Source organism: Anomaloglossus baeobatrachus, chromosome 3 (assembly GCF_048569485.1).
Source record: "Anomaloglossus baeobatrachus isolate aAnoBae1 chromosome 3, aAnoBae1.hap1, whole genome shotgun sequence".
NCBI lineage: Eukaryota > Metazoa > Chordata > Amphibia > Anura > Aromobatidae > Anomaloglossus > Anomaloglossus baeobatrachus.
In genome coordinates this window covers 682,457,166-682,481,001 of record NC_134355.1, presented here as the reverse complement: position 1 = coordinate 682,481,001, position 23,836 = coordinate 682,457,166, and positions in this window count along the sequence as shown.

The following is a 23,836-nucleotide window of genomic DNA, read 5'->3' as shown; positions in this document are numbered from 1 at the left end:
ACACCAGCCAACCTCCATCCCCACATCCAGACGGTCAAGGTCGGTGATATAAAGGCTCAGGGACTTCGAGACACTGGATCTTCCATCACCCTGGTCAGCCCAGATATTGTTCCCACAGAACATCATTTACCTGGCCACCAAGTGACCATCACCCTTGCTGGCGGCCAGCGCTCAGACATCCCTCTGGCATGTGTGCAGTTGGACCTAAGGACTGACCAGGGAGAGGTCGAGGTGGAGCTTGTGAACAGCCTCCCCACACTTGGTATTTTAGGGACTAACCAGGAAGCAATCGATGTGGGACTTGTGAACAGCCTCCCCATACCTGTCATTGTGGAGACTGACCAGAGCAAGGCTGATGTGGAGCTTATGGACACTGTCCCCACACCAGTTTTTTTGGGAAATGACCAGGAAGAGGTTGATGTGAGACTTGTGGACAGCCTCTCCACACCTGATATTTTGGGGACCAACCAGGAAGCGATCGATGTGGGACCTGTGAACAGCCTCCCCATACCTGTCATTGTGGAGACTGACCAGAGCAAGGCTGATGTGGAGCTTATGAACAGCATCCCCACCCCTGTTATTTTGGGGTCTGACCAGGAAGAGGTCCATATGGAGCTTATGGACAGCCTCCCCACACCTGTTGTTTCGGGGACTAGCCAGGAGGAAGTTGAAGTGTGGTTCATAGATGGCTCCACCAAGCCTGTTGTTTCGGATACCACCCAGAGGGAAGTGAAAGTGGGGCTTGTGGATTACCAGCTCATACCAGTCATTTTGGAGAATGACCTAGGACAAGGACTATCCAGCCAGTTAGTTACCGCCATCACCCGCAGCCAAGCCAAACACCATCCTTGTGCAGATGTTTCTACCAACCCATCCAAGGGGAACCCTCCTCCTAAATCTTCAGCCTCCTCCTCAGATGGTTATTCAGCAATTAGAATCACCAGTTGGTGAGTCTATAGGGACAATACTCACAATCTAGATCAAGAAACAGCACCAGTGAGAGATAAATATAAAACTTAACTTTTAATTATACTTCAGTAAAATTACGTGAAATCTAAAAAATACAGTTCAGATTGCCCTATAGGCAGCCAGGGTACCGTATTCAACCCTATATCAGGTAGCCCCTGGGTGGTTACCACAAGGGGATAACAATTATGTGTGTGAGGAGTAATACTAAGTCTATTACTCAATGCAGTAACGGTGACCAAAGGGGAGGGGACAGTGGTCCTACAAACAATATACACAATGTCTATATCAGCCCCGTATCCATTAACAGCAGAGTATAGCTTATTACCTCTTTACTGATTATAAGGTACATCAGACACACAGAAAGAAAATTGGAATGGTCTTACCCATTTAGATGATCCTCCAAGATTTTAGTCAGCATTTTCATACAGGAGGGGTCACGGCGAGGGCTGGAAGTCGGGTTTTAAATAAAGCTTACCCTAACAAAGCCCCTTTGACTCCCGTCCTTACAAGGATGGTCCACAGCTGAACCTATGTCCTCATATATAATCAGTCCCACATGCCTCCCGATGCGTTTCGTCACGGAAATGTGACTCCTCAGGGGACCGGGCATGAAAGAATTGCGGGCTAGATGTACTGTGGCACCTGCAGAGTCCCACCACCAAATGCTGCAAACCGTTAGCCCCAGAAATGGCAGCTTATGTATACACAAGCAGGGCCCAGCAGCCAATGTGTATCCTCCACTATGTGGAGGCGCTTTGGATTGGCTGCTGGGCCCTGCTTGTGTATACATAAGCTGCCATTTCTGGGGCTAACGGTTTGCAGCATTTGGTGGTGGGACTCTGCAGGTGCCACAGTACATCTAGCCCGCAATTCTTTCATGCCCGGTCCCCTGAGGAGTCACATTTCCGTGACGAAACGCGTCGGGAGGCATGTGGGACTGTTTATATATGAGGACATAGGTTCAGCTGTGGACCGTCCTTGTAAGGACGGGAGTCAAAGGGGCTTTGTTAGGGTAAGCTTTATTTAAAACCCGACTTCCAGCCCTCGCCGTGACCCCTCCTGTATGAAAATGCTGACTAAAATCTTGGAGGATCATCTAAACGGGTGAGACCATTCCAATTTTCTTTCTGTGTGTCTGATGTACCTTATAATCAGTAAAGAGGTAATAAGCTATACTCTGCTGTTAATGGATACGGGGCTGATATAGATGTCGCGGGCGGGGAGGAGGGTGTCAGCACACCGCGCTCACCCCTTCTGCTCGGGTCCGGCAGTTGCTCCTGGTGGCTCGAGCTGCGGGCCGGATCCCGGGGTGTCTCGAGCGACACTCCTCGCCCGTGAGTGAAAAGGGGGTGTTTGTTGGGATTATAGTTCGTGACGCCACCCACGGTTGTGGTGATGGCACCACCGCTGCTCAGTATGAGGGTCCCGGGGATGGTGATGGGAGCAGCCAGGTGTTGTGTTGCCCCTCCGTGGGTAGGGGTTGGTGTTCCCGGGGCCCGGTGAAGAGATGTGAAGGGTAGGGCCTGGAGGGCGCAGGGACGCGGGGGCAGCGCTATGCCTTGCGGCACTGTGGTACTCACTCAGCCTGAGACACAGACACAGTTTGTACGGTAAACCAACGGCTGGTAGGACGGTCCCACAGACGGTTGCACCTGCACTCCCGGTAGGTGACGGTGACGTCTCTCTTCCTTGCACCTGTTTGACTGATGGTAGCAGTGGATTCCCTCCGGTTACCCGCTCCCCGACTGCAATCTGGGCCGGAGGAGCTCTACACTTTGCCCGCAGGCGCTGGCCCTGGGGAAACTGGTGCCTTGGCGGTGGCGGTGTCTCCCCGTTAATGGTCGGGCTGTTGCCGTCAATCGGGACTTTGTTGCTGGGGGATCTGCGTCCCCTTCACTGACGGATTCGGCAAATTGGGCGACTCCTAGCCTTGCCGGGGTCCGAGAGGCCCCTGCCCTGGTGCTGACTGTCCTTCGGAACACTGCTCCAGACCACCGGGCACACAGCCAACGGGGTCCTTCCAGGAACTTCCGAACTGTCCCACTCCGGACAGTCACCGCCGTCGCTGACCTTGCTGTTCTAGCCCTACACACAGCTGGGCTCTCAGGCTTCTCCTTCTCTCTGCTCTGTCACCACTTCTTGCTTTCCTCCTTCTCCACTTTCCTTTCTTTCACTTTCACTTCTGGTTGTTTCCTCTAGCCCCTGCCTGGGCTACTCTGCTCTTCACTCAAGCTCCTCCTGAGCTAATCTGCTCTCTTGCCCTCCCCGGGCTAAACTGCCTGGTAACTTCCTGCCTCCAGAGTTGTGAGCTCCTTGGTGGGCGGAGCCAACCGCCTGGCCCACCCCCTGGTGTGCATCACAGACTCCTGGAGGGAGGCAACAAGGATTTCTGGTTAGCAGATGTGCCTACCTGGAGTGTGGGGTGTAGTGGTGTTGTTATCTGTGTCCCCTGGCTTGCCCAGGGCGACACATTCCCCCTTAGCAAAATGCAGACCGTCCGCGGGCTGCCGTCCTACACCGGTTTTATTTTTCTGTAAAAAGGGGATAACAGGGTTAAACATAACATAAGCATTTTCAATCAACTCTTCCCAAGACGGGAGGCACATTTTACTTTAAACGTTGCAACGGTGTACGGTCACGGTTTCCGCTCTCTCCCACCCAAGCAACCTGGCCCTGATGCTGCCCCTAAAACCCAGGCAGCACCCCTTGACCCACAGTCCAGCACAAGTCACCCGAGCGGGATCTGTCCTTCCCCTCCAGAGGGTAGCCACCGGTCCCTTTGGTGGCTGGGCCCTGGCCTGCTCTGCTCAGGGCCCTCCCTCCAACCTGCCTCTCCGGAGGCGGCCTGCGGAAACGGTAACGGTACCCAACATATTTACAAGCCACTAACGTTTGTGGTTGCCCTGCAGAGTTCACGGGCTTGTCCATGGATAGTTCCCATGCATTTTTAAACGGTCCCCACGGGGACAACGGTGCCGGCTCCTGCCGGTTGCAAATCACTGCAGCAAATCAGGTAACAAACTCGGGTAATCATCTTTCATCATCTTTCAACTTTTCAAACAACAAGCAGGTGGTCCCAACGGGGACTGCTGCAGCGGGCATCCGCTGTCTTTTGCTGCTCAACAGTCCATTCTCACTCGTGGGGCTCTAGTGCCACCTTCACATGGTGCACCGCTCTGGACCCCAATGGTAGCTCGCTGCAGGCGATCTTCTTCCATATACATGCGGGCATGCACATCCGCTCTACACCCCTCTCGGGCATCGATCTTCCTGCGCAGCTGCTGTTGCCGCCGCTCCCAGCCGGGAGCACTTTCTGTTTGCTCCGGTTCAGCGTGTGCGGGGGACGGACCCAGCCAGAGTCCCTCCGTGTCGGCTACGACCGGCACCTTCAGTAACGAGGGACCCCGCTGTGACATGGCCTCCTCTGCCTCCTGGCAGCTGCATCCCCGCCGTGCCTCCGGTGCATCTTTGCTGACGGCCTCAGCCTTCGGCTTCTCCCAGGGGAGTGTATCAGAATGGTCACGAGCTTCTGCTGCAGGTCGGTCCGCCAGGGCGGATTGGCAGGGTACCGCTACCGGTGGTGGTAGCGGGCCTAGTGGCGGGGCAGCAGCAGCAAACACGGGTGGCGGGGGAGGTAGCAGGGCGAGCGGGTATGGACCGGGTCCCTCAGCCGCGATGACCGACCCACTAGGGGCACAGGGGCGTGGGTCACTTACCCTCCCTTCCAAGACTCCCTCCACCTCACGTCTCCGTATGGCCGCCACCACTTCCACCATGTCGGCCTCCCACTCCTCCAGGAGGAGCTGCATGCGGACCTGCAGACGGCTGCTTAGCTGGACGGTCCGGACTTCCACCCGCACCGCGATGCAAGGCGCGGGGACCACGGTGTTGTTGGTCGGACTCAGCATCCTTAGCAGCGGCTTCTTCCAGGAACCAGTAAATGGCCGCAGAGTCCTGGCGTCCCTGCTTCTGTAGCCGCGGCTACATGCCGCCAGCCGCCATCGCGTCCCCCTTAGCTCTTTCCGGCCCCTCCTCTCTCGGGGCGGGGTTTTGGCCTTCGCGCTTCTACTGCTTGAGAAGACGCTCGAGCGGGAACTTTTCGCGCCAAAGATGGCGGCTTCTGAAATTTTTCTGCCGTATATCTCCGGCGGTCACAAGGCGCACCTCTACCTGACGGCAGAGCGGTAAGATCCTGTTCGTGACGCCAAGTTGTCGCGGGCGGGGAGGAGGGTGTCAGCACACCGCGCTCACCCCTTCTGCTCGGGTCCGGCAGTTGCTCCTGGTGGCTCGAGCTGCGGGCCGGATCCCGGGGTGTCTCGAGCGACACTCCTCGCCCGTGAGTGAAAAGGGGGTGTTTGTTGGGATTATAGTTCGTGACGCCACCCACGGTTGTGGTGATGGCACCACCGCTGCTCAGTATGAGGGTCCCGGGGATGGTGATGGGAGCAGCCAGGTGTTGTGTTGCCCCTCCGTGGGTAGGGGTTGGTGTTCCCGGGGCCCGGTGAAGAGATGTGAAGGGTAGGGCCTGGAGGGCGCAGGGACGCGGGGGCAGCGCTATGCCTTGCGGCACTGTGGTACTCACTCAGCCTGAGACACGGACACAGTTTGTACGGTAAACCAACGGCTGGTAGGACGGTCCCACAGACGGTTGCACCTGCACTCCCGGTAGGTGACGGTGACATCTCTCTTCCTTGCACCTGTTTGACTGATGGTAGCGGTGGATTCCCTCCGGTTACCCGCTCCCCGACTGCAATCTGGGCCGGAGGAGCTCTACACTTTGCCCGCAGGCGCTGGCCCTGGGGAAACTGGTGCCTTGGCGGTGGCGGTGTCTCCCCGTTAATGGTCGGGCTGTTGCCGTCAATCGGGACTTTGTTGCTGGGGGATCTGCGTCCCCTTCACTGACGGATTCGGCAAATTGGGCGACTCCTAGCCTTGCCGGGGTCCGAGAGGCCCCTGCCCTGGTGCTGACTGTCCTTCGGAACACTGCTCCAGACCGGGCACACAGCCAACGGGGTCCTTCCAGGAACTTCCGAACTGTCCCACTCCGGACAGTCACCGCCGTCGCTGACCTTGCTGTTCTAGCCCTACACACAGCTGGGCTCTCAGGCTTCTCCTTCTCTCTGCTCTGTCACCACTTCTTGCTTTCCTCCTTCTCCACTTTCCTTTCTTTCACTTTCACTTCTGGTTGTTTCCTCTAGCCCCTGCCTGGGCTACTCTGCTCTTCACTCAAGCTCCTCCTGAGCTAATCTGCTCTCTTGCCCTCCCCGGGCTAAACTGCCTGGTAACTTCCTGCCTCCAGAGTTGTGAGCTCCTTGGTGGGCGGAGCCAACCACCTGGCCCACCCCCTGGTGTGCATCACAGACTCCTGGAGGGAGGCAACAAGGATTTCTGGTTAGCAGATGTGCCTACCTGGAGTGTGGGGTGTAGTGGTGTTGTTATCTGTGTCCCCTGGCTTGCCCAGGGCGACACATAGACATTGTGTATATTGTTTGTAGGACCACTGTCCCCTCCCCTTTGGTCACCGTTACTGCATTGAGTAATAGACTTAGTATTACTCCTCACACACATAATTGTTATCCCCTTGTGGTAACCACCCAGGGGCTACCTGATATAGGGTTGAATACGGTACCCTGGCTGCCTATAGGGCAATCTGAACTGTATTTTTTAGATTTCACGTAATTTTACTGAAGTATAATTAAAAGTTAAGTTTTATATTTATCTCTCACTGGTGCTGTTCCTCCTCCTCAGATGCAACGAATGTGAGTACCTCAGACCCAACTGTGGCCATTGACTGGGGGGAGAAAGATCATAAGGAATTCAGGGAAACCCAACTCACGTACCCCACCTTAGTGCTTGTCTGCAATATGGCTGCTCAACCTGGGGGAAGTAATCAGGAGGAGGTGTATAGATGCAAGCCTCTGTTGCTAACCTCAACATTAAAAAGGACAATGCTGTCAAGAGGAGAAGGATGATCGGAAGCCCATCCTGTCTGGCTAATATTAAGAAGGGGGAGGAAGTGTCTACAATCACCACAACCCGTGGGTGGCATCACGAACTTACATCCCAAACCACCGCGGCCCTGGCCGTGGAACTCCTCACCCAAGTCCCCACGTGTAGCGCCAACTCCCTTGCAGAGCGACGTGACCCCTGGGTCCGTGAGAGGCTCGAGCCACCACCCGCAGTACGAGCAAGGATCCGAGCGGCTCGGCAGTCGCAGCCAAGCCCACGGGGCGGTACACATTGACTCATCTGGCATTTGCGAACAGGATAGAACTGTCCACTTACCTGTGGAAGTGTGCCTTGAGATCATCGCCAGCGGCGTCCCGCTGAAAAATTGGAGAATCCGCCATCTTGGGCGCGAAAAGTTCCCGCCCGAGCCGTCTTCCCTGAACAGAAAGGGCGCGAAGATGAAGGCCTGCCCCCCGAGAGCAAAGCGGAGCAGAAAGCAAGTGAAGTGCAAGGAAAAGACTGAGGGGGGAGCGGGTGAAGAATGGCGACATGTAACTAGCGCTGTGGAGTGCAGGGACGCCAGGACTCTGCCGAAACCCGTTCCTGGACACTAACGCGGCAGGATGTGGCAGAAGATCCAGGCCCAAGTCCACTTCATGCTGGCAAAGTGGACGTCGGGGATGAAGGGCCTGGCTGCAGCTGTCCGGGCGCGCGAAGTGGAGATAATCTCGAAGGAGCGGGTAAGCAGTGACCCACGCCCCTATGTCCCCCAGGGATCGGCCGCTGCGGCTGAGGGACCCAGCCGGCTCCCGTCCGCCACACCGTCTCCCTCGTCGCCCCTTGTACACAGCCAACGCCCCAACCAACCCGTTGCCCCAGTCCGTGGCAGCGGAGCCTGTACCACCTACGGGGGAGGACCCAGTTACTGGGCCCTCAGGCCTTACCGTCACCATCGCTCCAGCACCGCCGACGACATCCCATCCGGCCCCGAGCACGGCCGCAACGGAGGCGACCCTCGCCCAGAAGGAAGATTTTAAAAGGGAGAGTAAAGTTGTAACAATTACCGTAGATTAAAACATAAAGGATATACTAAGAACAACATAAAAAAAAGTATACAAAACATAAAAAATTCATTATAGACAACTAAAAGTGTTACTCCAGAGAGATAACGAAATACATAAATCAAAAAAATCAGATCCTCACTTTCAGCACTCAGTATAGCTCTCAATTCCAGGATATTAATAAAAAATCATTAATAAAAATATCACAGTTCTTTATCAGGATGATATATTCAGTAGGATCCTAGATAAAGGACATAGGGTGGTCGCCAAAAGAGGCAATGGCATTGGAAATATCCATTCTCCCAGCTTTTTTGTTAAAGCAGGAACACAGTAAAAACTGACGTAATCTACCACAGGTTTTTTCAATTGTGGGAAAAATTGCATTATGTCCCCATTTTCTGCTAAAAAGAAAATTTTTGTCATGCTCAATAATAAAATATAGAGGAGCTTATTAACCCCTTAAGGATTAAGCCAGTTTTGTACTTAATGACACTGCCATTTTTTGTACTTCTGACCAGTGTCACTTTATGAAGTTATAACTCTGGAGCTTCAATGGATTCCAGTGATTCTGGGACTGTTTTTTCATGACATATTGTATGTCACGATAATGGTAAATTTAGGACAATATTGTTTGCTTTTATTTGTGAAAAAATTGGAAATTTGACAAAAATTTTGAAAATGTTGCAATTTTCAAACTTTTCATTTTTATACCTTTAAACCAGAGAATTATGTCACACAAAATAGTTAATAGATAACATTTCCCACATGTCTACTTTACATCAACACAATTTTTGAAACAACATTTTTTGGGGGGTTAGGAAATTAGAAGGGTTCAAAGTTCAGCCACTATTTTTGATTTTTTTTCAACAAAATTTACAAAATCATTTTTTAGGGACCACATAATGTTTGAACTGACTTTGAAAGACCTAGGTGACAGAAAATACCCAAAAGTGAACCCATTCTAAAAACTGCACCCCTCAAAGTGCTCAAAATCACATCCAAGAAGTTTATTAACCCTTCAGGTGCTTCAAAGGAATTAAAACGATGTGGAATGAAAAAAAATATAAAATGTTACCTAAAAATGTTGCTCTAGAACAAATATACTCCCTTTTAGAAGAAATAACACAACAAAATGGACCACGAAATTTGTTACCCAGTTTATTCTGAGCACACTGATACCCCACATGGGGTCAGAAACCTCTGTTTGTACAAATAGGAGGGTCCAGAACAAAAGGAGCAGTATTTGAATTTTGGAACAGAAATTTGGCTGAAATGGATTGTCGGCACCATGTTGCATTTGCCGGGCCCCTATGATACCTAAACAGCAGAAACCTCCCAAAAATGACCCCATTCTGGAAACTAGACCCCTCAAGGATTTTATCTAGGGGTATAGTGAGTATTTTGAACCCACAGGTGCTTCAGAGAATTTGATAATTTTAGGCTTTCAAATTGAAAAATTTCATTTTTTCACAATAATGTTGCTTTAGATTTAAAATTCTTACTTTTTCAGGAAGCAATGCCAACAAGTACACTCCACCATTTGCTACCCACTTTCATATGAGCACGGTGTTACTCTACATGTAGTCAGAAAGTTCTGTTTGGACAAATGGGAGGTCTCGAACGGAAGGAGCAATATTTGATATTTGGAAAACAAATTTGGCTGAAAAAGATTGTGGGTAGCATGTTGCATTTGTAGGGCGCCTAAGGTATCTAAACAGCAGAAACCCCCCACAAGTAACCCCATTTTGGAAACTAGACCCATCAAGGAATTTATCTAGATGTTTGGTGAGCACCTTGAACCCACAAGTGCTTCACAAAAGTTAATAATGTTGAGCTGTGAAAATAAAAGATACATTTTACCACAAAATTGTTACTTCAACTAGATGGCTTTTTTCACAAGGGTATAAAGATAAAATGCATCTTAAAATGTATTGTTCAATTTCTTATGAGTATGCCGATACCTCATATATGGTGGAAATCAACTGTTTGGGCACATGATAAAGGGAAAGAGCGCCATTTGACTGTAAAATTGGCTGAAACCATTAGCAGATACCATGTCGCGTTTGGAGAGCCCCTGAGGTGCCTAAACAGTGGAGTTCCCCCACAAGTGACATTATTTTGGAGACTAGACCCCTCAAGGAATTTATCTAGATGTTTAGTGAGGACTTTGAACCTCCAGGGGCTTCACAGAAGTTTATAATGTTGGACGGTGAAAATAAAAAATACATTTTTACCACAAAATTTTTACACTTCAACCAGATAGTTTTCTTTCCAAAAGGGTAACAGGAAAAAAATGCATCATAAAATGTATTGTGCAATTTCTCCTGAGTACGCTCATACCTCACATGTAGTGGAAATCAATTGTTTCGGCACTTGGCAGGGCTCGGAAGGGAAGGAGCGCCATTTGACTGCAAAATTGGCTGGAATCATTAGCAGATGCCATGTTGCATTTGGAGAGTCCCTAAGGTGCCTAAAAAGTGGAGCTCCCCCACAGGAGACCCCATTCTGGAAACTAGACCACTCAAAGATTTTATATAGGGGTACAGTGAGTATTTTGAATCCAGAGATACTTCACAGAATTTGATAACCTTAGGCCATCATATTGAAAATTTTCATTTTTTTCACAAAAATGTTGATTTAGCACCAAATTTCTCACTTTTCAAGAGGCAACACCAAAAAGTGGACCCCACAGTTTGTTATCCAATTTCTTATGAGCGCAAGGATACCCCACATGTGGTCAAAAACCTCTGTTGCTAAATCTCAAGTCACTCGTAAATCAAACCACACTTAGAACAAACCACTCGCAAGCTTATTCACTTGCTTTTTCATTTTTTTAAATGTGGTTGAGTTTCTTTAGCTGCAATGCAATTTCCAACTGACTGCAATGATTGCAAAGGAATGTAATGGCCTCATGAAAGGTTATATGAGCCTTTAATGGTTCATCCAATTTTTTTCTGCTGCAAAAAATGAAGGTGGAATTTTTTGGTTAATTGAATCACAAATTGTTTTGAATTGACCAGATTGAATGAATTTCCTAAACTTCAACATGAATTTGATTTGCATATATTTAATTATTTCTGTAGTTACAAGTCAAGATCTAAATTCTTAACCTTGTTAAAATGATCAGAAAAATTACAAAACACAATATTCTTATTGCAAGGCACTTTATTACATAAATGTCACACCACAGCAAATAAAATGCATGAAATCAACATTGTCTTACTATAAAATATTGGAGAACACAAATTAACTGATATTTGAGGCAAGAAATAGAATCAAGAAAACCCAAGCAAGTTAAGGAAACGAAAACAAAAAGGAATTATTATGTATTTCACTATAAAGACGAAAAGGTTGGGACACCTCCAAAGGAGCTTTCATTACCTGCAATTCTAAATCTGCAGACAGTAATGCAGTTGTTCGGAATTTAATAAATAATTACCTCGCCTTAGGGTCGGTCAAAATAAGACTTGTGGGGTCCCGAGTTCACAACATGGTGTCTGTCCATTCAAGTGAAATCTGCTGCCTCGGCGGCCGAATATATGAAATATATGGAACGAAACATGGCAGCCCGAGCACTACTCTTTGGGTGCACTCACATCTCAGTATAAATACGCTGAGAGTAATCAGATACAAAATCGGATTGCATTTGCACCAATGTTAAACAATAAGGCAGTACTGATCTGTGATTTTTTTTTCTCAGCTATTTTTTGCCTGAGAAAAAACTTTCAGCATGTTGCATATGGTCACGTATATCATCAGAGACTCGCCATTGCAAGTCTATGGGTGTCAGAAAAAAATGGACCATCTGCATGCCGTCTATTTTTTATGATTCTATAGCATGGAACACTGTATATGGTCTTGTAAAATATTGTAGAATAATTGCTGCTGAGAAAAAAAATGTATTTCATACAGATGATATGAAAAAAAATTGCACAATCGCATTACATATGGAATAACAAATGGATTTCACTCGTCCTACTTTTCTGGATCAAAATCAGACCAATTTTTTATACGCAGATGTGAGTGAGCCCATTAATTCCCTTTATTGGCTGCTGCTGAGCACTGCTACTTATCTCTCATTCAGTTGTATGGGAGACAAACAGCAGTACTCAGGAGCAGCCATTAACCTCTTCACGACACATGACGTACTGGGTACGTCTTGGATCGTGTGAAATTAATCCCCGCAAGCTGCTGTGGGCAGTCCGCGGTGATCCTCACGCATATCAGCTGATTTCAACAGCTGACATGTGTGCCTGCTAGACGCGACTGGAATCGCTTCCACCTGTGCCTATTAACCCCTTACATCTCGCTGCCAAAATCTTAGAGCAAGAAGTATCAGCGTGCAGCCATAAAGATAACTTACCCACCCCCATCGGAAGTCACGTGGTTGCTATGGTAGCACAGGGTCATGTGATGACTACTGTAGCTATCATGAGTCACTTTCTCTCACTGCCGGTAGACTACTGGGTGTGATAGTAAAACAGTTTTTCTCCAGATCTCAGCTGTGTAGCTGTGATCTGGAGAAATGGAAGAGTGATCAGACAGCTGATTGTTATAGTCCCCTAAGGGACCTAATAAAATAAAACAAAGTTAAAAAAAAGTTTTAAAAAATTAAAAAAAGAAAACCTAAAAGTTCAAATCACCCCCCCATTCAGCCAATTGAAAATTAAAAGGTTAAAAAATATACACATTTGGTATCGCTGTGTTCAGAAATGCCCGATCTATCAAAATATACAATCAATTAATCTGATCGGTAAATGGCGTAGTAGTAAAAATATTCCAAACACCAAAATTACAGTTTTTGGTCGCCGCAAATTTTGCGCAAAATGCAATGTCAGGCGATCAAAATGTAGCATCCACGCAAAAATGGTACCGTTAAAAATGTCAGCTCAAGACACAAAAAATAAGCCATCACTGAGCCATAGATCCCAAAAAATGAGAACGCTACGAGTTGTGGAAAATGGCGCAAAACGTGCACCATTTTTTTTGGACAAACTTGTGAATTTTTTTTTTAGCCCCTTAGATAAAGGTAAACCTATACATATTTGGTGTCTACAAACTCGTACCGACCTGAGACATCACAGCCACACATCAGTTTTACCATATAGTGAACATGGAGAATAAAATGTCCCAAAAACTATTTTTTTTGCAGTTTTTTCCCCACTTGAATTTTTTTTGCTGTTTTCCAGTACACTTTATGGCAAAACCTATGGTTTCATTTAAAAGTACAGCTTGTCCCACAAAAAACAAGCCCTTATATGGCAAGATTGATGGAAAAATAAAAAAAAGTCACGGCTCTCGGAAGGTGAGGGAAAAAAAAACTGGAAAAACGCCCAGGTGTTAAAGGGTTAATCAATATATGAGACTAATGTTTTTGGCTTCATTTATTACATAAGTTATATCCGACCAGAGCATGTTTCAGCTGATTGGTAAGAGTGACAAATTTAAGACACCAACCTATCTCATCTTAATGACCAATCTTAAAGGTCGTTTTCTCAAATGTTAAGTCTGGGGTAAGAACTTAATATGACGTTGTTCCCTACTTTGCAGCAATAAAATCTTTCTCTCTTCTACAAATTGCATTCTCTGTCTTACCTGTGTGAATAGTGTTTAATGTTACTATCCAACCTTATCGAGATCTGGAGCAGTACAATTAATCTTTGATGAACTCATTGACCCTCTAATGAGTTACTCTGCTCAGCTCATTCCAAACTGTAGAGCAAAGCTTCACAATTATCTAGAAGGAATAGATGCTCAAATGTCGTCACTTCGCTGTAATGATGTCACCAGTCACTATGAGTACTTAAAGCACCACTCCTGCATTTTGTTTTATTTCAGTGGGGTGGTGCTTTTAGTGTAAGTCACCAGATCCCTGTCTGATACTTTTTTGCCGCCAGCTCTGTCCTCACCTATGGTACCATCACCCATTCCCTGTAGACTGTGAGCCCTCGCGGGCAGGGTACTCTCTCCTCCTGTAGACTGTGAGCACTCGTGGGCAGGGTCCTCTCTCCTCCTGTAGACTGTGAGCCCTCGCGGGCAGGGTCCTCTCTCCTCCTGTAGACTGTGAGCCCTCGCGGGCAGGGTCCTCTCTCCTTCTGTAGACTGTGAGCCCTCGCGGGCAGGGTCCTCTCTCCTCCTATACCAGTCTCTTTTGTATGGTTAATGATTGTTGTACGTATACCCTCTTTCACTTGTAAAATTATAGAAAAAACTCCTAAAATTACAAATTTTTATCTATATTCAGTATTAAAAGGGAAAATACCCAACATTTATATCAATATCAAACTTAAAAATAGAAATCAGGTATCCAAGGGTACAAGGGGGGGCCTGACCGTTATAGTGCCCTATGCTCGCCCCTTCCTTGCCGCGGAGGTTGGCACCCTACAACCTGCGCAATAGGCGCCCCCGCTCAACGTAGACTGTCCCTATAGGCCCTAACCAGACCCTAACAGATAAAGGGTGACAGTCTACAGGATAATTACAAAGCTGAACCAACAAATCCAATATAAAGAATAACAATATATTATACCCAATATAATTTAATTGGGAAATAGTAGGGTACAATAACCCAAAAAAAACACCTAGTTGGATATAAGCGGCTCCTATCAGAAACCACCCGACGCGTTTCCCCTCATCTATCTGAGGTTCTTCAGGAGTGGAGTAAAAGTTAGTTCACACAGAATACAGATATGCAATAGTAAATGCTGGTAGTCCTATACAACACTAAGAGGCCAGTAGTCACTGAGTCCATATAATCCCAAAATCTCTGAGTAAGAACCAGGCTAAGAAGCCTAGAAACCAGTACCAAATCTCTGTCAGCCAGCTAGGTGGCAGGGATTAGCCAGAGTATTTTTGCATATATTGATGGGATTAGACTCAAAGGGATATAAAGCAGCCACTCATTAGAGTATACAAAATTAGCCACTTATCTCGGGCCTCAATAGGCATCCAATAGAGACGATCCTCCCAGGACTCCTTGGATAGTAAACCAGTCCAAAAACCCTCAACGAAGCAGTCAGTGAGCTCCTCAAGTCATCACCCTCCAGTTTAGATGCAAACACAATAACACGATGCAGGTTTAGGGGTCCTCTAATAATAACGCAATAAATGGCGCTATAATAATAAATAATAATAATCATCTTTTTCTAGCACCGCTCCAGTCTCTCTCCGGCGATTTGTGACCTGCCGCCTCCTCCATTGTTTCATGGAATGCATCGGAGATCACAACTACAGTGGAGGAAATAAGTATTTGATCCCTTGCTGAATTTGTAAATTTGCTCACTGATAAAGACATGACTCATGAACAGTCTATAATTTTTAAGGGTTGGTTAATTTTAACATTGAGAGATAGAATATCCAAAATAAAATCCAGAAAATCACATTGTAAAACTTATATAAATTTATTTGCATTTTGTACAGTGATATAAGTGTTTGATCCCTCTGGCAAACAAGACTTAATACTTGGTGGCCGTCCCCTTGTTGGCAGCTCAGCAGTCAGACATTTTTTTAGCTGATGATGAGGTTTGCACACATGTCAGGAGGAATTTTGCTGCACTCCTCTTTGTAGATCATCTCTAAAACATTGAGTTTCAGGCTGTCGCTTGGCAACTCAGAGCTTCAGCTCCTCCATAAGTTTTCCATGGGATTAAGGTCTGAAGAATGACTAGGCCACGCCATAAATTAATGTGCTTCTTTTTGAGCCACTCCTTTGTTGCCATGGCTTTATGTTTTGGGTCATTTTCATGCTGGAATACCCAGCCACGACCCATTTTTAATGTCTTGGCAGTGGGAAGCAGGTTGTAACTCAGGATTTTACGGTACATGGCTCCATTCATTGTCCCATTGATGTGGTGAAGAAAGTCAGTGCTCTTAGCAGTGAAACACCCCCAAAAGATATGTTTCAATCTCCATGCTTGACAGTATGGATGGTGTTCTTTGAGTCATAGGCAGCTTTTCTCTTCCTCCAAACAAGGTGACTTGAGTTAAGGCTAAAGAGTTCAATTGTTGTCTCACCGGCCACAGCACCTTCTCCCAATCACTCTCAGAATCATCCAGGTGTTCATTGGCAATCTTCAGGCCAGCTGCACATGGGCCTTCTTGAGCAGTGGGACTTTGCGGGCACTGCAGGATTTTAATCCATTACGGCACAATGCGTTACCAACGGTTTTCTTGGTGACAGTGGTCCCAGCTGCCTTGAGATTATTAACAAGATCCCCCCCCCAAGTTTTAGGCTGATCTCGCACTTTTCTCATGATCCTGGATACCCCAAGAGGTGAGATTTTGCATGGAGCCCCAGATCAATGTCGATTGACAGTCATTTTGTATTTCTTCCATTTTTTTTACTGTTGCATCAATAATTGTCTCCTTCTCACCCAGCGTCTTACTTGTGGTTTTGTAGCCCATTCCAGCCTTGTGCAGGTCTATGATCTTGTCCCTGACTTCCTCAAAAAGCTCTTTGGTCTTGCTCATGTTGTAGAGGATAGAGTCTCACTGATTAATGGAGTCTGTGGACAGGAGTTTTTGATACAAGTGACAATGTAAGACAGCTGTCTGTAATGCAAGTAATGAGTTGATTAGAAGAATCTAAGTGTCTGTAGGAGCCAGAATTCTTAATGGTTGGTAGTGTATCAAATACTTATTTCTCTATGCAAAATGCAAATAAATGTATACAATTTATACAATGTGATTTTCTGGATTTTATTTTGGATATTCTATTTCTAAATGGTAAAATTAACCTGCCCTTAAAATTATAGACTGTTCATGTTTTTGTCAGTGGGCAAACTTACAAAATCAGCAAAGGATCAAATACTTATTTCCCCTACTGTAAATGTAACTCTATGAAAGCCTTGTTCTGGCTCTCATAGAGTTGTATTGAGTGCTTGTAACATAACATTTTGAATTCCGGACAGTCAGAATTTACTGGCTCAAGATGGTGCCGCAGGACTGGAGAAGCACAGCAGTGGGGTGAATACACCAGAGGGTGAGTATAACACAAGAGACAAGAGGCTAGGTTTTTAGCACCACTCCGGCATGTAAAAACAAAAACGCTAGAGGGGTCCTTCAAATCATTATCATTTGTTTGTTTCAGTCTTACAATCCATTGGTGATTTATTCTTTGAATTCTTTAAATGATGATCAATAATCAAGACGTTTGAGTGGAGATGAGCGGATCGGACCAAATTTGACAAATCGCTCTAATTTTCCCGGTAAATACAATTTTTAGCACATTTTTTCAGCAAACTGAATGTCCCTTATTATGATCTGTGCTCTCTTCAGATTTAGGAACATAATATAAGGATGAAGCATTTTTTTTATTACAGTTGCAACCCTGAATCTCTGGTCCTCTTCACACTAGGCCAAGTTCTTCCGATGTTCTTCATAATAAGAAAGATGCACTAAGAATGAGACGAGGGAAAGTGCATTGTAGGGGGAATATTTTTTATTTTTTTAACCTTATGATCGCCCTATATGGTTCTGTAAATAAATAATAATTGGTCCAATCATTTAATTAAAATACGCATCATTGCGATAAGTGTTCATACACCATACAAAAGAGGAGCAGAAAGATCTTTAAGAACATTTAATAAAACAGGGACACTTTAAGATATCCAACTCATTGTTGGAAGAGATAATGTACAAGGAATGGAACAATGGAGGGCTACATGTAAGTATGCGGAAAATTAAAAATGAATGCTTGTAATAAAAAAATATCCCAGAAGCGAAAAGATTTGAAGTTATAAAAAACAGCACCTGCAGCAGTATAAATAAGCTCATACTTTTCAAAGCAAAAAAGTAAAACTTTAGGTTCGGGCTGTGATTTTGGGACCCAACGCTCCTCATCCGTCTGGTGTGAATTATAAGAAAGTGAGTTAACATGATTATGGCGACAAAAAATATTATTAATGGTGGAAAAGAGCCTACAATGAATATAAGGAACTGATTATGAAATTTTGGTTCCAGAAAAAATGTCTCCTCATTCGAATTTTCAGTAGAAACATTTGATAAATTCTGTGGCTTCAAGTCATAACCAAACCAAATTAATGGAAGGGTGGAAATCAGTGAAATTACCAGAGCGGTGAGAAGCAACCACGGAACCATGGTGGAGATCCTGGTCTTCAGGAAGATCAAGAGCTTATAGTTGTAGGTTACAATTTTCACACAGTAGAAGACGCAGAGGATGGTGGTAAACCAGTGACCACAATGGAACAGGAATATTATCCCAATGTATAGGGTTACTAACATAACCTTCATTTTCTCTAGCCATGGAAAAAACTCAAAGATAAAGTTCTGAAAAATGATGCAGGAAAAATGCAAAATTCTGGAAATTGCCATGGAGCTTATGATCTTATCACAAGTCTTAAAAGATTTCAGACTTTTCCATTTCATGAAATTGGCAACTAAAATGATCAGATTTACTGTGAAGCCCACCAGACATTTCATGAAGAGCACAAATATGAGAATATATTTGATAGAATCTTCCATCATCCTTCCAGTCTCGTCTGCAGATCGAATTAACCAGCGCTTTTTATACTTGCCTTGTGTCGATTGCTCATGTAAATGTTTTGCATATGGCTGATTTCCATTCAAATCTTTAATACAGTCTGTAGCTGGATGGAAATACCAGAACTCAGCCGAGCAAATAACAGGCAAATAAGAAAAGTAACAGCTTTACATTTGTATAAAAAAAACAAATATCAATTTATAAAACTTTAATGTGGCAAAATGTCATTTTAGTACGTAGGTGGCTGAAAAGACAGATCCACTGGATCAAATAGTTGGGTTTAGAAAACTAAAATGTTAAATATCCTAATTAATCCTGATTGACACAAATTGTACACTGGCACATTGACGCTATACAACTCCAAACTTAAATGGTCGTTAGACTAAATGGCACTCTTCAGATGAAGCTACCTGAACATCAACACCATATATACAAGCTATGCCGCCCTACCCACTAAAACAAAATATGCCTCAATTAAAGGAATCTGTCAGCATCGTGCATTTAACCAAAAATATTCAACAAATATAGACTACATGTGTACCAAGAATTAAGGTGAGCCCCAAAGTAGTAAGTAATCCATATAATTAAATAGGTTGCATATTACTAATAGCCCGACGTACGTTTCACTGTGTCTTCTTCTAAGGGCATGCCTGGAAGCTTGGAAGAAGCCACGGCGAAACGTACATTGGACTATTGGTAATATGCAACCTATTTAATTATAATGGTTACTTACTACTATAAAGCTCACCTTAAGTCTTGGTACACATGTATTCTATATTTGTTGAATATTTTTTGTTAAATGCACTATGCCCTTAATGTTTTGGAATTCATATATGTACTCTATTTTTGATTTTTACTTTATACTTTATGGTTCTAAATCCTTTTATGTTATGTATTCAGTCCATATTAATTATTTAACCATCTTTGCACATATTTTATGTTTTTTATTTTTATTTTTTCATTGTTTACATGTACTGTGCACTTTCCTTCTAATGGTATCTGTAACCTAATTCTGAGAAGTGCCTCAATTTCCATCATATTTCTGTGTTACTTTTTCATTATTTCATGTCATTGTTTTTGTGCCACGTATTTTACTATTTATCAATAAAGATATATATATTTTATTTATTTAAAATTTGTAGTCATCCAGTGTAGGTTTTGAGATGCGGGAACAGCAAGAACAGATACGGTCCTTTCTGTGGACCATCAAAAACCATCTGAATGACTTGTGCCCAGCTGTTTCATCGGCATTTGTCCAGCCCGCATCTCCAGTACTGACAGAATCCTGGCCCTGTTTGTCTGCTCCACCATGTCTTAATGGCCATTCCAAGCAATGTTGAGGGTTTCTAAGTCAGTGCTCCTTTGAACTTTTGAGACATTGGTTCATTTCAGAGCAGGCCAAAATGGCTTTCAACATTTCGCGTGTGGGAGAGAAGGGATCCGATCACCTCTGATGTCCTAGACTTTCTGGAAGCCTTCTGAAAGGTTTTTGATGTTGCTGCAGCTGTTTCCTTTCTCTTGCAGTTACGTCAAGGTATTCAGACTGGCGGCCATTATGTGGTTCACTTCCGCACCCTCTCCTTAGAAGTAGGCTGGTATAATGAGGCGCTGGTGGCCACCTTTGGTAAGTCTTATCTGGAGAAAGTAAGGATGAACTGTCAGGCCATGATATTCCCTCTTCTCTTGATGAACTGATTTCCTTGGCTACCCAGGTCGACCTCAGGTTCCAGGAGTGATCCTTGGAGGTGAAATGGGATAAGGGTCTTATAAATCTGGCTATATTCCTCCAGAGGCTGCTGGTGTCCCAGCTTCCAGTTGCTACTTCTGCTCCCAAACCCATGGAGGTTAAGCATGTGAAGATATCTGAACACCTGTGAAGATCTCTGAACACCTTTGGGACTATCACTGAGCCATGAGCCTGTGTTTCCACTGCGGAGGTGCCGAACACTTCATCCATGCCTGCCCTGTGAGGCTGGGACTCTCTTACCTAGGGTCAGTGTCACGGGGTCCTTCTCCAATATCACACGATCAACAGAGCGAGAGATGGCTGTACAATCCAAAGAGCATTTATTCCAAGCAAATCAAAACGTACCGTAACATGATCCACAAATCAGAGGGTAAAATTAGTCCAGTAATACAAATACAATCCGGTAAGCGATAAATGTCCACGTCTCTCTGAGAAGTCTCAGCTTCTCCCAGAGGATCAATCTTCATGCTTCACTCTTGAAGTTCTCCAAACAGACTGACTAATTCTTCAGGTAAGCAGAGAGTTTAGGTGGATCTCACGCCCCCTCCCCCGACTTAAGAACATAAGCCTGGCAGGGAAGAAATTAAACCTGCAAATGGGGCAATGTACCCACAAGGAACACAGAATGGACAGTTAACCATGGCCAAACATTAACCAACACAAAATGGTACACAATCCATAATATTCCACCATCACAACCAGTAGGAGGGGTCACCCTTGGCAATAACAAATCCTTGTTGTCTCTTCCCATGTCCATACTGTTTAATGGCATTCTGTTCTCTGAGATGGCCCACCTGGATTCCGGATCTGCTGGGAACTTTATTCAACAGGCGTAGTGTATTGTTAGATCCAAAGAAAAGCGCAGTCCTGCACTACACGTGCGTACCTGTCACACTTGGGCTCACTGGTAGGTAGGGAAAACACAGCACCGGTTGTCAAAACGGATTCTGGATCAGCGTGCAGGTCACAATAGGAGCAGCCAGTTCCAACGATCCACATAGAAGAAGAATAAGACCGCACCAATGCTGATACTTATTTCCGGTAATTCTTTATTCCATATACAAGGTTAAAAGGTGTATGGCAGTCAGCGGGTGGAGGAGACCTGGATGCGGCCCCTCGCTGCGGACGACGGCCGTTTTGCCTGTAATTAGGCTTCCACGGGTCCACATGTGGGGTAAGATCAGCTCTCCTTAAATAGGATAGCACATCCAGGTGACCTCCCTGCACATAAAAAATGCAAGTGAAGTGTATAATACAATAAAAGGTACTTTGTATCAATACATAGCGTACCATTCATTAAAAACAAAGTTGTGAGCAAACCAGAATAGGACAATCCACAGAAATATAAATTGCAATGTTACTCACAGAATAAATTCATACATAATTAATATACACAATTAGGATTATTCAAACTTATCCATGTGTTGATCTTTTATATATATTAATTTTTTGGGATATCTTTTATCTTTTATCTAGTGTATTGTTACTAGACCCCCATCTGACATCTCCAAAGTCTATTGATGGTGTCTGTGGTGGATGGAACACTCTGGACAGAAACAATATGCATATGGAGAAAATATCTTTCATGGTGCTTCCGAACTTGTCATGTCCACTTGTCCTGGGTCTGCCTTGGCTCCGCATCCACGAGACTTCCTTTGACATGAAATCTGGAGAGGTGCTTCATTAGGGCAGAATTGCATGTTTCCTGAAGCCCCAGTGATGACTAATCTAAAGGGCGGTGCTGTCTTCCTTTCAGTGTCTAGGATGAAGCCAACGAAGCACCTCAAGCAGCAGCAATCCAATCTTTCTCTTCCACTGGCCATGTTTTCATCCACCATCTCCGAAGACAAATTCCAGGAGAAGAGACGTCCTTTGGGCTTGGTGAAGGCGAGCTTAAGGGAGGGTACTGAAACGGCGGTGTCCCTGCAGGGACAGCAGCTTACCACCTCAGCCAGGTTGCAACCTCCCTCGCTGCCCTGTGGGCTTACATGTATGTTCCTCCTCTCCCCTTCCCCTGGAGCTTGTGCACGCCGCACAGGCTCCCTGATAATATGGGTCGGGCGTGTGTGTGCACACTCGCCATCCTCTTAAAGGGCCAGGGTGTCATTTCCTGGGAATGCCTCTCAGTCAATGACTGAGAGGCACTATGTATTTAAGGCACCCTACCATTAGGGGAGGTGCCTGTGCAATGTCATTGGTTAGTTAGCCTGCCATCTGCTAGTTAGTTGTCAGGTCCCATAGTTAATATGTCCATCTCCTGTACCTGTGCCTACTTTCCAATATCTATCTGTCCCTACCTACCCACCATACCTGCCCATACTCACCTGCCTGTCTGCCTCTATCATCCCACCTATACCTGCCTGCACCTGTGTCCATACCTGAGTGCATCTCCTGTCCTGGGGGAATGATGCCACAATCCCAGTCACTGCCCTGGGAGTGGTAACTGGCATCCTGCCTCGCGGAAGGCACTTAGTCAAGTCCCTCCCACAAAAGGGTATGCCCGAGTCCCCCCTGTGGTCTAGTGGGTACACTCCCGATCGCTGCCATAACAACACCGACGGTGAGAATTACACCTCAGTATAGTTGATAACATTACACTTTGTCCATACCTGTTTCATCTCCTAATTCAAAGGTTCATCAGGGGATCATAGCTGCAAAAGAACAAGCAGAACAGTGCACAGATAACACTTGCTTTGCCTCAGCCCATAACAAGCTTGTTGACTTTGACAGCAATGACACTACCATTCCACCAACAAGTCGTCTTCTGCTGGGGAGTACTTCCCCAGGACCATGCGCTTGCTTTCACACTACCAAAACATGTTCTTAAGAACATACAAGTGAAAAGGTCTCCTTACTGGGATTTCTCATCCCAGACTGTGCATATTTATCTTCACTATTGTTTGTCACTCAAGTGACTCCTTTAGGCTTGATGAAGGGTTAAAACCAGTGTGGGAGAACAGAATCAATTTTGTTCCTGATGTATCCATCTTGTCTTTAAACTTTATTAACTTTATTATGTTGTGGTGATCAGGTAACACTGATAGGTAGGGAAGTTTCACATTTCTATTCACGCCCTAATGCTCTTATTGGTGAGTAGTTCAGAGGAACCTTGTTCTTTGTTCTCAGATCCTATATAAACTGGTTACATGACCTAATAAAACAGAAGTGTGATGCCCTGGACTAGCCAGGTCGTCCCACCTTAGTAAGGTGACCGCAGCCAAACAACAGAAACCCTTGTCACCACCCTCCGAGTTTGATGTTCACACCAGGGGGCGGAGCCAGGCGGATGGCTCTGCCCACAAGAGGAGTTCACAGGCCCCGAGGTGGGAAAAACAGTAGTCTAGTCTAGTCTTGACAGTGAAGTGGAGTGGAGTGAAGTTCAAGGGCAGACCTGTGTCCAGGTCTGCCATAGTCTACACAGATGTCTAGGTTGGAGTCCAGTCACCTCTGGCAAGGAGGCAGACGGTGGTGGCCGCCTGCAGGAGCTGGGACTACAGCCGGTGGAACCGTAGTGACCGAGGATGGGCGGTGGCCCGACGGTACCGAACCGGGGCACCGATTGGAAACCGGAGCACCAGGAGGGGTACTCAGACCCAGTACAAGGCCCAG